This window comes from Dromaius novaehollandiae, chromosome 15 (genome assembly GCF_036370855.1).
Source record: "Dromaius novaehollandiae isolate bDroNov1 chromosome 15, bDroNov1.hap1, whole genome shotgun sequence".
Classification (NCBI taxonomy): Eukaryota; Metazoa; Chordata; class Aves; order Casuariiformes; family Dromaiidae; genus Dromaius; species Dromaius novaehollandiae.
Window position 1 is genome coordinate 23639880 of NC_088112.1, and position 12711 is coordinate 23652590.

At 60.1% G+C, this 12711-nt stretch overlaps 2 long non-coding RNA genes across 2 annotated transcripts; both read left to right on the forward strand.

Moving 5' to 3' along the window:
* Window positions 1-1304: 1304 nt before the first annotated feature.
* LOC135330048 (uncharacterized) lies at window positions 1305-2599 on the forward strand. Its single transcript, XR_010391809.1, has 2 exons — window positions 1305-1463; window positions 1598-2599. It is a non-coding gene; the product is annotated as an uncharacterized LOC135330048 (long non-coding RNA).
* Window positions 2600-10700: 8101 nt separating this feature from the next.
* On the forward strand, window positions 10701-11996 carry LOC135330049 (uncharacterized). Its single transcript, XR_010391810.1, has 2 exons — window positions 10701-10859; window positions 10994-11996. It is a non-coding gene; the product is annotated as an uncharacterized LOC135330049 (long non-coding RNA).
* Window positions 11997-12711: the final 715 nt, after the last annotated feature.

Genomic DNA, 12711 nt, shown 5'->3' on the forward strand with positions numbered 1-12711 from the left:
CACGTAGTTAAAGACCGAGAGAGTTGTCGGTTAAGCGCATGCATACGAGGGTTTGCGAACAGTAACAATAACACTGAAGCGGAATAAAAATAAGGTTTCGTGGAAGATGGCGTTAGGAAGGTATTAGGCGACGTGCCCGCCTGCCTAATAACCTAGCCCTAATTGCTGTGTGTAACGTTTCCAGACCGTTTACCCTGCAACGTATGGTGCAAAGTGCCGTATTAAGACCTTTCCCTTAAGGAAAAGAAGAAGAAAAAAAGAAAAAAAAGGGGGAAAAAGAAAACAGGGTAAAGAGAAAAAGATCGTGCATAAACCTAAGCGTTTCACTGGAAGTAAAACGCGAGTTTATCGCTTCCTTACAGAGATGGAACCAAGGACAGCAAATGCTGACGAGGAGAAGAGACGGACGAGCGTTTGCTTGCGGTTAATACCGAAGGGACGGGATGAAACAAGGAAGCCAGAATGCAGCGGCCCCTCGATATCACCAGGAACTGCTGCAGGAGGAGGCGTTCTGGCACGGGTAACTAGGGTAAGTATGGCTAATGACCGTTAGCAGTTATTTCGGCCTCCCCGAGGCAGCGCTGAGGACTGAGTAACCCGTTCCTACCCTGTGGCTGCTGTTGCCTGTATCTGCCTTAGCTTTGCTTTGGCTGTTTCCTCTTTTGTTTTGTTATCGTACACGCAGCTACGGAAAGGAATAGATGTCATACTTACTTTTTTAGATTAATTGCCACGGCTGAAGTTGAAGAGACCAAGAAACGTAAGCCCCGAAGGGGCACATCTTGAAGAGAGGGGGCTAGACCTAGCGATCCAGTTGTTCGTTTTGGTCGTCGCCTGTGAGGCCAGCATGCAAGAGTAAGAGGAAGCTAGGAGCAGTCTCAAAAAGGTAATAGGTTTGAAAGGGAGACAGGCAAATCGAGGGCTGTCGTTCCTCCACGTAGTTAAAGACCGAGAGAGTTGTCGGTTAAGCGCATGCATACGAGGGTTTGCGAACAGTAACAATAACACTGAAGCGGAATAAAAATAAGGTTTCGTGGAAGATGGCGTTAGGAAGGTATTAGGCGACGTGCCCGCCTGCCTAATAACCTAGCCCTAATTGCTGCGTGTAACGTTTCCAGACCGTTTACCCTGCAACGTATGGTGCAAAGTGCCGTATTAAGACCTTTCCCTTAAGGAAAAGAAGAAGAAAAAAAGAAAAAAAAGGGGGAAAAAGAAAACAGGGTAAAGAGAAAAAGATCGTGCATAAACCTAAGCGTTTCACTGGAAGTAAAACGCGAGTTTATCGCTTCCTTACAGAGATGGAACCAAGGACAGCAAATGCTGACGAGGAGAAGAGACGGACGAGCGTTTGCTTGCGGTTAATACCGAAGGGACGGGATGAAACAAGGAAGCCAGAATGCAGCGGCCCCTCGATATCACCAGGAACTGCTGCAGGAGGAGGCGTTCTGGCACGGGTAACTAAGGTAAGTATGGCTAATGACCGTTAGCAGTTATTTCGGCCTCCCCGAGGCAGCGCTGAGGACTAAGTAACCTGAGGGGCTCTGGCCTGGGTTAGGGCAGAAGTGCAGGCAGGCGGGATCAGGCATTTTCCTCTCAGCTCTCCGAGCTGAATCCTAGCCCTGAAGGAAAAAGCACTGGGGGAAGGCTACTCGGACACCTGCCACGTCGAGGGCAGGGGCAGGAGCTGACCCTTCCCCGACGGATGGACGGACGGACAGACGCTGGTGCGGCGGTGACTCTTTGGATATCGTAGGTAAGGGGAGGCACGCTGGTGCCGAGCTCCAGGGCGGTTTGCCTGAACACGATGCCCGGGGCAGGAGGTTACGCATTGTGTCCGGGGCTGGGAGCTGGTCCCCGAGTCCCATGTACTTGGGAGTGCCTGCGCTTGCCAGGGAGCCCGGTGCTGTTCCCAGAGCTGCGGGGAATTTCCCTTGCGTTGCCTGGACCCTCGGGGCTCTTGGGGGTGTTTCCCCTCATCGCAAGGGCAGCCAGAGCCCCTCCAGGGCTGCGTGAGGTCCCCGAACCGCTCCCGGATTTGCTTTTGGCACTCCGCAGTGTCGCTCGTGTGCCTGGGGCAGCCTGCAGGCGCCATCCTGTCAGCCGCGTTGAGCCCTGCGGCGTGCCTGGTGACCCCTCTGGTGTGCGCCAAGGCCCTTCCTCTGTATTTTGGTCTGCCCCAGAGCCCTGCACTTGCCCTCTGATGCCCTCAGGACCCCTCAGTTCACATTCTGGGTTGCCCCCGAGCCTTCTGCGTGCCTTTCGGTGCGCCCCGTGGCCCCGTGTGTGTTTTGCGGCACGCCGCAGAGGTCTGTTTAGCTTTTTCTCCTGTCCTGGAGTTTTCTGGGTGCTTCTGGGTGTGCCCCAGGGCCCTCCTTTTGGTGCCCCCAGAGTCACTCTGTTTGCTCTATCGTTGTTCTTTTTTTTTTTTTTTTTTTTTTTTTTTTTCCTTGACTTGTGTTGCACCCAGAGCTCTCGATTTGTTCTCTTGTGCTCCGCATACTCCCCTTTCCGCACTCTACACCCCAGGCAGGGCTCTCCCTTCAGCTCTCAGCAAGCTGCTGTCAGGAGAGTGGGGGTGCCTCTGCTGCCCTGGCAGCCCCAGCTGTCCCTGAAGGGGCTGATGGCCAGGCCCCCTGCCCAGTTCCTGCAGGCCCACAGCTGCGGGCCCTGGGGCTGAGATGAATGCCAGGGGGAGCTGGGTGGCAGGACAGGCCCCAGGTGGGGCTGATGGCAAGGGCAGGCCCACATTTGGGGGCTGGGGCCGCAGTTGGGGGGAGCTGGCGCTGGGGCAGGAGCTGGGCAGCGGAGCTGCCACGGAGCACGGCCCTTCGGGACCAGCCCGGCGGCCGCCCCGCGGAGGAGGTGAGCAGGGCCGGGGGAGGCGCGCTGCAGGCTGCGGGTCCCGCATGTGCCGGGGGTCCCGGCGGCTGGGAGTGTCCCGGGGCCACGGAGGCGGGGGGAGGAAGGGGGTGCGCCGGGGCTGTGGTGCGGTTTACTGCGCGGTCGGAGGAGCGCGGGGGGGGGTCTCCTGTGTCAGCTCGGGAGCGTGTCGGGGAGCGGGGGGAGGAGGGTCGTGGAGGGGCGGGGGCAGTGTCGGAGCTGAGGCGGGGCCGGTCGCGGGGGTGTCGGGGGAGCCCCGGGCCGGTGGTGGGGCTGGCGGGGCCGCGCTCGGGGCTCTGCGGCCGTTTCCGGGGCGACAGGGGGGAAGGGGAAGGGGGGCGGGACGGAAAGGAACGGAATGTGCCGAGGGTCAAAGGTGCCCCAGCGCTGCGGGTGGGGGGCGGGAGTTGGGGTGCGGGACTGCGGGGAGCCGTAGCTTTCGGCGCGGCATGCCGGGAGCAGTAGTCTTCCGGCACTGGGCTTCCGGTGGGGCATGGTTGTTCTGAGCGCGGCATGCTGGGAGCGGTAGTCTTCCGTCACTGGGCTTCCGGGCGGCCATGTTGCTTGGCATGGCATGCCGGGAGCGGTAGTCTTCCGGCACTGGGCTTCCGGGCCGCCCTTTTCGCGTGCACGGTATGCTGGGAGGTGTAGTCTTCTCAGGCGGGGCTACTGGGTGACCATGCTGCGCCTCTCGAGGTGGCCCCGCGGGGGGGGCGGCGGCGGCAGGTCCCTGCCAGCGGGGTTCCCAGCAGGCGGCCGCGTGGCAGGCCAGGAGCTGTAGTGCCCGCTGGGTCTGTTCCTTACTGGACATGTGTCACTCACGCCTGAGTCCCCACAGGTCACGGGGGACAGTGGAATGCCCCTGTTTTTCCCCGGTACAGGGCAGGAAGTGTTTTCCATCTCCAATGGTGTTGCCAGACAACCTTGGAAGCTCAGAAAGAGTGTTCCTGCTGTTTAAACTAGGCAGATGAGGAGAACCCCCCCCCCATTTCCTGGGAGGAAATAATTCTTTAATCAAGGCCATGCTAGAAGTGCTAAAGCCTTAAAGAAATAGTAAATCAAAATGTTTTGTTTTCTATGTAGACGTTGCCAATTTAGCAAAGGAATTCGAGGTATCCCCGAACTGAACTGTCCTCATTATAATACAAGAAAATCACGCCCATAGGTCAGAAAGACCTGTGCCCGGGTGAAGACCCCTCCCCTGAGCATGCGTAGTTTTAAAATGGTGTGTAAGCAATATTAGAATTGTATGTAAATCACTAACCAACCGGTGTAAGAGGGAAAGTTGCAAACCTTGCAACTTGTATAAATGCTACTTGGAAAGCCGGGGCGGGGGGGGAAGTTGCGCTTGATTTGTGGGGAAAACACCGAGCAGCCAGGCTTGCACAACTCTGAAATAAATAAGCAAATGTCTCTCCTGAGCGTGTCATTATTGGCTTAGTGCACAGCGGGCAACGAATCCGCTTTTCGGACAGCAGCGTGACCAGGCAGGGTTGTCCCCGGGGGCTGGGGCTGTCCCTCTTGGAAATGGGGAGGGCGGGAAGAGTAGGAGGGGTGCTGCGGGCTCCTGGGGGTCGTAGCTTTGCTCAGGATTGGGGCCGGTTAGGCAGCTGCTGGGAGGAGTGGCGGTGCTGGGAGGGCACGGTGCGGAGCTGTCCTGCTGTGCAGCGCAAGGGAAAGTCGACCAGCACCGTTGCTGTCCGAGGACCCTGGAACAGCCCGAGAGACCCTGGAACAGCCACCCCACGGACACCGTGTCACTGCCTCGCAAGGCCACTGCATGCAGGTACGTTTGACTACATCCGGCAGAAGAAATGTAAGCCGAAGGATCAGGGCAAATAGCTGCTTGTCTAGGTTTGTTACCTAGCGACGCACTGGCAAAGCTTTTTATGAACACCTGTACTCGATCGAGTGCGTATTCATTCTGTGAATACTGCCAGACCGTGTACGTCACTGATGCTTTAAAGCAAGTCCGTGGCGCTGGGGTAGCACGTGTAGTGGAGGCTAAATGCAATAATACCTCGTTTTGATGTTGTTCTCTTATACGAAAGCACTTGGAGCAGATTAAGACATTTCTCGTCCTATTTTGTTTATTGAGTGGGCCCTGATACTGGGGAGAAGCTGCCGTGAAGCAGACCTAGTAGTCAGCTTCCTTAGAGAAGGCGTCTTGTCCTGTATTTGAGGGCTTCCGGTACGTTTTGACAGACAGTAGTGAGTGACGGGTTTCCTTTGGACCCCCCGGGGAGCAGAAAGTTCTGCCGGGAAGGCAAAATGTTTCTTGCGGCTGGGTTGGAAGAAGCTGGCTGCTGATGCAAGGCAGTGACAATTCTGGGGAGTCGCGGGAAGTTTTGAAAAGACGGTCGTTCCCTTTTCTAGAAGGCTATGCACTTCGGTTCCTAATAGCTGTAGTAATGAAGCCAGGTAAGCGTTCGGGAGGAGCCCAAGCCACTTTTGTCTAGCGAGTATTTTGCAAGGGGGGCAGGAAAGCGCTGCGCCCTGCTCCTTGCTGCCCTCGCGTGTCTGAAAGGCGGCACTGCACGCGGGAGGGGGGGCGCGCTCACGGCTGCCCTCGCGTGTCGACAAGGCAGCACTGCAGCCGCCGGCGGCCACCGCTGCGTACGAAGACCGTTGCGGGCAGCCGGCGCACACGTGCGCGCTGCCGGTCGCCGTGTTGGCCGCTACTCTGCGCTCTCTCGGGGACGGGTAAGCGCAGGGGCCGCGCTCGTGCCCCCTGCCCGGTGCTCACGGACCGGGAGCGCTTTTCCCGAGAGGGCTTTTCCTTCTCGGTGCTTCCTGGGGGCGCGGGGACGGGCAGTGCCGTCTCGGAGCTGCTCCGCGGCGCTCTCTCCCCGGGGCAGCCCCAGCGCCTGCTCGCTGATCCCCGCCGCTCTCTCGGGCGCGGGCAGAGCAGCCTCGGGGCGCTCGCTGCTCGGCCTGAGCGCCGGGGTGGCGCGGCGGGCTGCGGTTGGCGCGCGGGAGCCGGCCGGCTGCAGCGCGGCGCTGCGACCACGCGAGGGTGGGGCCATTGCGGGTCTGGGCTGCCTCGCGCTGCGCTCCCCCCGCCCCTCGCGCTGCGCTCCCCCCGCCCCTCGCGCTGCGCTCCCCCCGCCCCTCGCGCTGCGCTCCCCCCGCCCCTCGCGCTGCGCTCCCCCCGCCCCTCGCGCTGCGCTCCCCCCGCCCCTCGCGCTGCGCTCCCCCCGCCCCTCGCGCTGCGCTCCCCCCGCCCCTCGCGCTGCGCTCCCCCCGCCCCTCGCGCTGCGCTCCCCCCGCCCCTCGCGCTGCGCTCCCCCCGCCCCTCGCGCTGCGCTCCCCCCGCCCCTCGCGCTGCGCTCCCCCCGCCCCTCGCGCTGCGCTCCCCCCGCCCCTCGCGCTCCGCTCCCCCCGCCCCTCGCGCTCCGCTCCCCCCGCCCCTCGCGCTCCGCTCCCCCCGCCCCTCGCGCTCCGCTCCCCCCGCCCCTCGCGCTCCGCTCCCCCCGCCCCTCGCGCTCCGCTCCCCCCGCCCCTCGCGCTCCGCTCCCCCCGCCCCTCGCGCTCCGCTCCCCCCGCCCCTCGCGCTCCGCTCCCCCCGCCCCTCGCGCTCCCACCGCCCCTCGCGCTCCCCCCGCCCCTCGCGCTCCCCCCGCCCCTCGCGCTCCGCTCCCCCCGCCCCTCGCGCTCCGCTCCCCCCGCCCCTCCCGCGCGGTCCTGGGCCGCGCACGCGCGGTGCGGCGGCGCGAGCCCTGGGCGGCCGGCGCACGCGCGGTGCGGCGGCGCGAGCCCTGGGCGGCCGGCGCACGCGCGGTGCGGCGGCGCGAGCCCTGGGCGGCCGGCGCACGCGCGGTGCGGCGGCGCGAGCCCTGGGCGGCCGGCGCACGCGCGGTGCGGCGGCGGGCAAGATGGCGGCGAGCAGGGCGGGTGTTTTGGCTGGACGGCGGCGGGCGAGGGCAGAGGCGGCCTGGAGTCGAGCATGTGGGGGCCGCGGTGAGGCGAGGCGAGGTGAGGCGAGCGTGTGCCTTCGGGTGGCCGCGGGTGTCGGGCTGTGTCCTGCCAGCCGGGGCCGTCGCTGCGTGGAGGCGGCGGGGCGGGGGGGGGGGTAGTCGGGCCGGGGGCCGCGCCGCGCCGCGCCGGGTCTGCGCGGCGCCGGGTCTGCCGGAGCGCGGCTCTGACTCTCCCTTTTGCGTGTGTCGCCTGTAGGGCCCCGGTTCCTCCCCAGCGCGGGCCGGGGCGTGCGCTCGCCCCTGCGGACGCAGCCTGGAGGAGTGTGTGTGGCGTGTCTGCGCGGGGGTCTGGATGTCTCTAGCAGCGGCACGGCAGCCTGATGCCTCCTCTCGTCTGGGACGCGGGGTCCTTGGGGAGTTCCCTGCTGCCTCCTCTGGCGTTCTCTGCGAGCTCATAGATCCCTCCACCTCCTCTCCCCGCCCCCCCCGCCCCGCTCCCCTGTCTGGTGGGGTGGGAGACCGGTGGCTGCTCCCGCCGAGCTGAGAGCCACGTAGGGCACCCCTATGTGCTCACTACGCATCTGGGATGGCACCCCTGCCCTGAGGGCCCCGCAGAGTCCCACCCTTCCTGCAACCAGCCCCCCCAGAGCCATTAAACCACCCACAAATCCTGCCCCAACACCCCCACAGGCCCCAAAACGCCTCTGAGCCCTGCCGCAATGTTGTCACTGACTCCAGACCTTCCCCTGCACTCTGTGCAAGGCCCCAAACATTCCTCAAACTGCTGCCAGACCCAGTCCCCGCAGCAGTGAGGCGTTCTAACAAAGATGGGGTGCGATCTGCGTCTCCGCCTCGACTCAGTCCCGCTTTAGAGAAACAGGAACTTAGAGCACTTCCTGGTGAAGAGTGTTGACGGGTGAATGTGCGGATGACAAAGAGACTTTTCTCTCTTTTCTTCTGAGCCGCCTCTCAGAAGCCTCTGTGTGTGCGCGATGTGGCTGATCTGGTATAATCGTGCTGTGCGCAGTGCTTAAGGAGAACATTGCCCTAAAATGGAGGGCTAAGGAATAGCCTAAAAAACCTAAAAGGCTCGGGAAGAGCCAAAGAGAACACCGATGGGCTCTGGGAAGCCCCAGTGATGCTAGCGAAAACAGCGTGGCTTTTAGGCACCTCCTCAGAGCAGCAGCAATGTCTCGCTCCAGCCTATGGGACAATGGGGACTCTTAATTACCGCCTTGAATTACCACAAGTGTTGCAAAAGCAGAAGGGACTAGGGAGCATGCAGAGCAGGTTATGGACTATATGTCAAGTTTAAACAAGCAACAAGCCCCTCTGCAAACAGAAACAGGTTTAGCCCTAAGTAATAGACGAAGGTAGCTGTGAGTAACGTGAAGCGAAGCGGTGACGTCAGTCACCCCGAAAGCCTCGGAGAAGCGGTCTGAAAATCTGGTACCCTCGCGGCCTCGGCAGTCTTTTTGGTTTGTTTGGCAGGGTAGCCCACCGAAGGGGGACATCTCGAAGAGAAGCAGCAAGACCTGGGGATCCGGTGGTTCATTTTGGTCGTCGCCTGTGAGGCCAGCATGCAAGAGTAAGAGGAAGCTAGGAGCAGTCTCAGAAAGGTAATAGGTTTGAAAGGGAGACAGGCAAATCGAGGGCTGTCGTTCCTCCACGTAGTTAAAGACCGAGAGAGTTGTCGGTTAAGCGCATGCATACGAGGGTTTGCGAACAGTAACAATAACACTGAAGCGGAATAAAAATAAGGTTTCGTGGAAGATGGCGTTAGGAAGGTATTAGGCGACGTGCCCGCCTGCCTAATAACCTAGCCCTAATTGCTGCGTGTAACGTTTCCAGACCGTTTACCCTGCAACGTATGGTGCAAAGTGCCGTATTAAGACCTTTCCCTTAAGGAAAAGAAGAAGAAAAAAAGAAAAAAAAGGGGGAAAAAGAAAACAGGGTAAAGAGAAAAAGATCGTGCATAAACCTAAGCGTTTCACTGGAAGTAAAACGCGAGTTTATCGCTTCCTTACAGAGATGGAACCAAGGACAGCAAATGCTGACGAGGAGAAGAGACGGACGAGCGTTTGCTTGCGGTTAATACCGAAGGGACGGGATGAAACAAGGAAGCCAGAATGCAGCGGCCCCTCGATATCACCAGGAACTGCTACAGGAGGAGGCGTTCTGGCACGGGTAACTAGGGTAAGTATGGCTAATGACCGTTAGCAGTTATTTCGGCCTCCCCGAGGCAGCGCTGAGGACTGAGTAACCCGTTCCTACCCTGTGGCTGCTGTTGCCTGTATCTGCCTTAGCTTTGCTTTGGCTGTTTCTCTTTTGTTTTGTTATCGTACACGCAGCTACGGAAAGGAATAGATGTCATACTTACTTTTTTAGATTAATTGCCACGGCTGAAGTTGAAGAGACCAAGAAACGTAAGCCCCGAAGGGGCACATCTTGAAGAGAGGGGGCTAGACCTAGCGATCCAGTTGTTCGTTTTGGTCGTCGCCTGTGAGGCCAGCATGCAAGAGTAAGAGGAAGCTAGGAGCAGTCTCAAAAAGGTAATAGGTTTGAAAGGGAGACAGGCAAATCGAGGGCTGTCGTTCCTCCACGTAGTTAAAGACCGAGAGAGTTGTCGGTTAAGCGCATGCATACGAGGGTTTGCGAACAGTAACAATAACACTGAAGCGGAATAAAAATAAGGTTTCGTGGAAGATGGCGTTAGGAAGGTATTAGGCGACGTGCCCGCCTGCCTAATAACCTAGCCCTAATTGCTGCGTGTAACGTTTCCAGACCGTTTACCCTGCAACGTATGGTGCAAAGTGCCGTATTAAGACCTTTCCCTTAAGGAAAAGAAGAAGAAAAAAAGAAAAAAAAGGGGGAAAAAGAAAACAGGGTAAAGAGAAAAAGATCGTGCATAAACCTAAGCGTTTCACTGGAAGTAAAACGCGAGTTTATCGCTTCCTTACAGAGATGGAACCAAGGACAGCAAATGCTGACGAGGAGAAGAGACGGACGAGCGTTTGCTTGCGGTTAATACCGAAGGGACGGGATGAAACAAGGAAGCCAGAATGCAGCGGCCCCTCGATATCACCAGGAACTGCTGCAGGAGGAGGCGTTCTGGCACGGGTAACTAGGGTAAGTATGGCTAATGACCGTTAGCAGTTATTTCGGCCTCCCCGAGGCAGCGCTGAGGACTGAGTAACCCGTTCCTACCCTGTGGCTGCTGTTGCCTGTATCTGCCTTAGCTTTGCTTTGGCTGTTTCTCTTTTGTTTTGTTATCGTACACGCAGCTACGGAAAGGAATAGATGTCATACTTACTTTTTTAGATTAATTGCCACGGCTGAAGTTGAAGAGACCAAGAAACGTAAGCCCCGAAGGGGCACATCTTGAAGAGAGGGGGCTAGACCTAGCGATCCAGTTGTTCGTTTTGGTCGTCGCCTGTGAGGCCAGCATGCAAGAGTAAGAGGAAGCTAGGAGCAGTCTCAAAAAGGTAATAGGTTTGAAAGGGAGACAGGCAAATCGAGGGCTGTCGTTCCTCCACGTAGTTAAAGACCGAGAGAGTTGTCGGTTAAGCGCATGCATACGAGGGTTTGCGAACAGTAACAATAACACTGAAGCGGAATAAAAATAAGGTTTCGTGGAAGATGGCGTTAGGAAGGTATTAGGCGACGTGCCCGCCTGCCTAATAACCTAGCCCTAATTGCTGCGTGTAACGTTTCCAGACCGTTTACCCTGCAACGTATGGTGCAAAGTGCCGTATTAAGACCTTTCCCTTAAGGAAAAGAAGAAGAAAAAAAGAAAAAAAAGGGGGAAAAAGAAAACAGGGTAAAGAGAAAAAGATCGTGCATAAACCTAAGCGTTTCACTGGAAGTAAAACGCGAGTTTATCGCTTCCTTACAGAGATGGAACCAAGGACAGCAAATGCTGACGAGGAGAAGAGACGGACGAGCGTTTGCTTGCGGTTAATACCGAAGGGACGGGATGAAACAAGGAAGCCAGAATGCAGCGGCCCCTCGATATCACCAGGAACTGCTGCAGGAGGAGGCGTTCTGGCACGGGTAACTAAGGTAAGTATGGCTAATGACCGTTAGCAGTTATTTCGGCCTCCCCGAGGCAGCGCTGAGGACTAAGTAACCTGAGGGGCTCTGGCCTGGGTTAGGGCAGAAGTGCAGGCAGGCGGGATCAGGCATTTTCCTCTCAGCTCTCCGAGCTGAATCCTAGCCCTGAAGGAAAAAGCACTGGGGGAAGGCTACTCGGACACCTGCCACGTCGAGGGCAGGGGCAGGAGCTGACCCTTCCCCGACGGATGGACGGACGGACAGACGCTGGTGCGGCGGTGACTCTTTGGATATCGTAGGTAAGGGGAGGCACGCTGGTGCCGAGCTCCAGGGCGGTTTGCCTGAACACGATGCCCGGGGCAGGAGGTTACGCATTGTGTCCGGGGCTGGGAGCTGGTCCCCGAGTCCCATGTACTTGGGAGTGCCTGCGCTTGCCAGGGAGCCCGGTGCTGTTCCCAGAGCTGCGGGGAATTTCCCTTGCGTTGCCTGGACCCTCGGGGCTCTTGGGGGTGTTTCCCCTCATCGCAAGGGCAGCCAGAGCCCCTCCAGGGCTGCGTGAGGTCCCCGAACCGCTCCCGGATTTGCTTTTGGCACTCCGCAGTGTCGCTCGTGTGCCTGGGGCAGCCTGCAGGCGCCATCCTGTCAGCCGCGTTGAGCCCTGCGGCGTGCCTGGTGACCCCTCTGGTGTGCGCCAAGGCCCTTCCTCTGTATTTTGGTCTGCCCCAGAGCCCTGCACTTGCCCTCTGATGCCCTCAGGACCCCTCAGTTCACATTCTGGGTTGCCCCCGAGCCTTCTGCGTGCCTTTCGGTGCGCCCCGTGGCCCCGTGTGTGTTTTGCGGCACGCCGCAGAGGTCTGTTTAGCTTTTTCTCCTGTCCTGGAGTTTTCTGGGTGCTTCTGGGTGTGCCCCAGGGCCCTCCTTTTGGTGCCCCCAGAGTCACTCTGTTTGCTCTATCGTCGTTCTTTTTTTTTTTTTTTTTTTTTTTTTTTTTTCCTTGACTTGTGTTGCACCCAGAGCTCTCGATTTGTTCTCTTGTGCTCCGCATACTCCCCTTTCCGCACTCTACACCCCAGGCAGGGCTCTCCCTTCAGCTCTCAGCAAGCTGCTGTCAGGAGAGTGGGGGTGCCTCTGCTGCCCTGGCAGCCCCAGCTGTCCCTGAAGGGGCTGATGGCCAGGCCCCCTGCCCAGTTCCTGCAGGCCCACAGCTGCGGGCCCTGGGGCTGAGATGAATGCCAGGGGGAGCTGGGTGGCAGGACAGGCCCCAGGTGGGGCTGATGGCAAGGGCAGGCCCACATTTGGGGGCTGGGGCCGCAGTTGGGGGGAGCTGGCGCTGGGGCAGGAGCTGGGCAGCGGAGCTGCCACGGAGCACGGCCCTTCGGGACCAGCCCGGCGGCCGCCCCGCGGAGGAGGTGAGCAGGGCCGGGGGAGGCGCGCTGCAGGCTGCGGGTCCCGCATGTGCCGGGGGTCCCGGCGGCTGGGAGTGTCCCGGGGCCACGGAGGCGGGGGGAGGAAGGGGGTGCGCCGGGGCTGTGGTGCGGTTTACTGCGCGGTCGGAGGAGCGCGGGGGGGGGTCTCCTGTGTCAGCTCGGGAGCGTGTCGGGGAGCGGGGGGAGGAGGGTCGTGGAGGGGCGGGGGCAGTGTCGGAGCTGAGGCGGGGCCGGTCGCGGGGGTGTCGGGGGAGCCCCGGGCCGGTGGTGGGGCTGGCGGGGCCGCGCTCGGGGCTCTGCGGCCGTTTCCGGGGCGACAGGGGGGAAGGGGAAGGGGGGCGGGACGGAAAGGAACGGAATGTGCCGAGGGTCAAAGGTGCCCCAGCGCTGCGGGTGGGGGGCGGGAGTTGGGGTGCGGGACTGCGGGGAGCCGT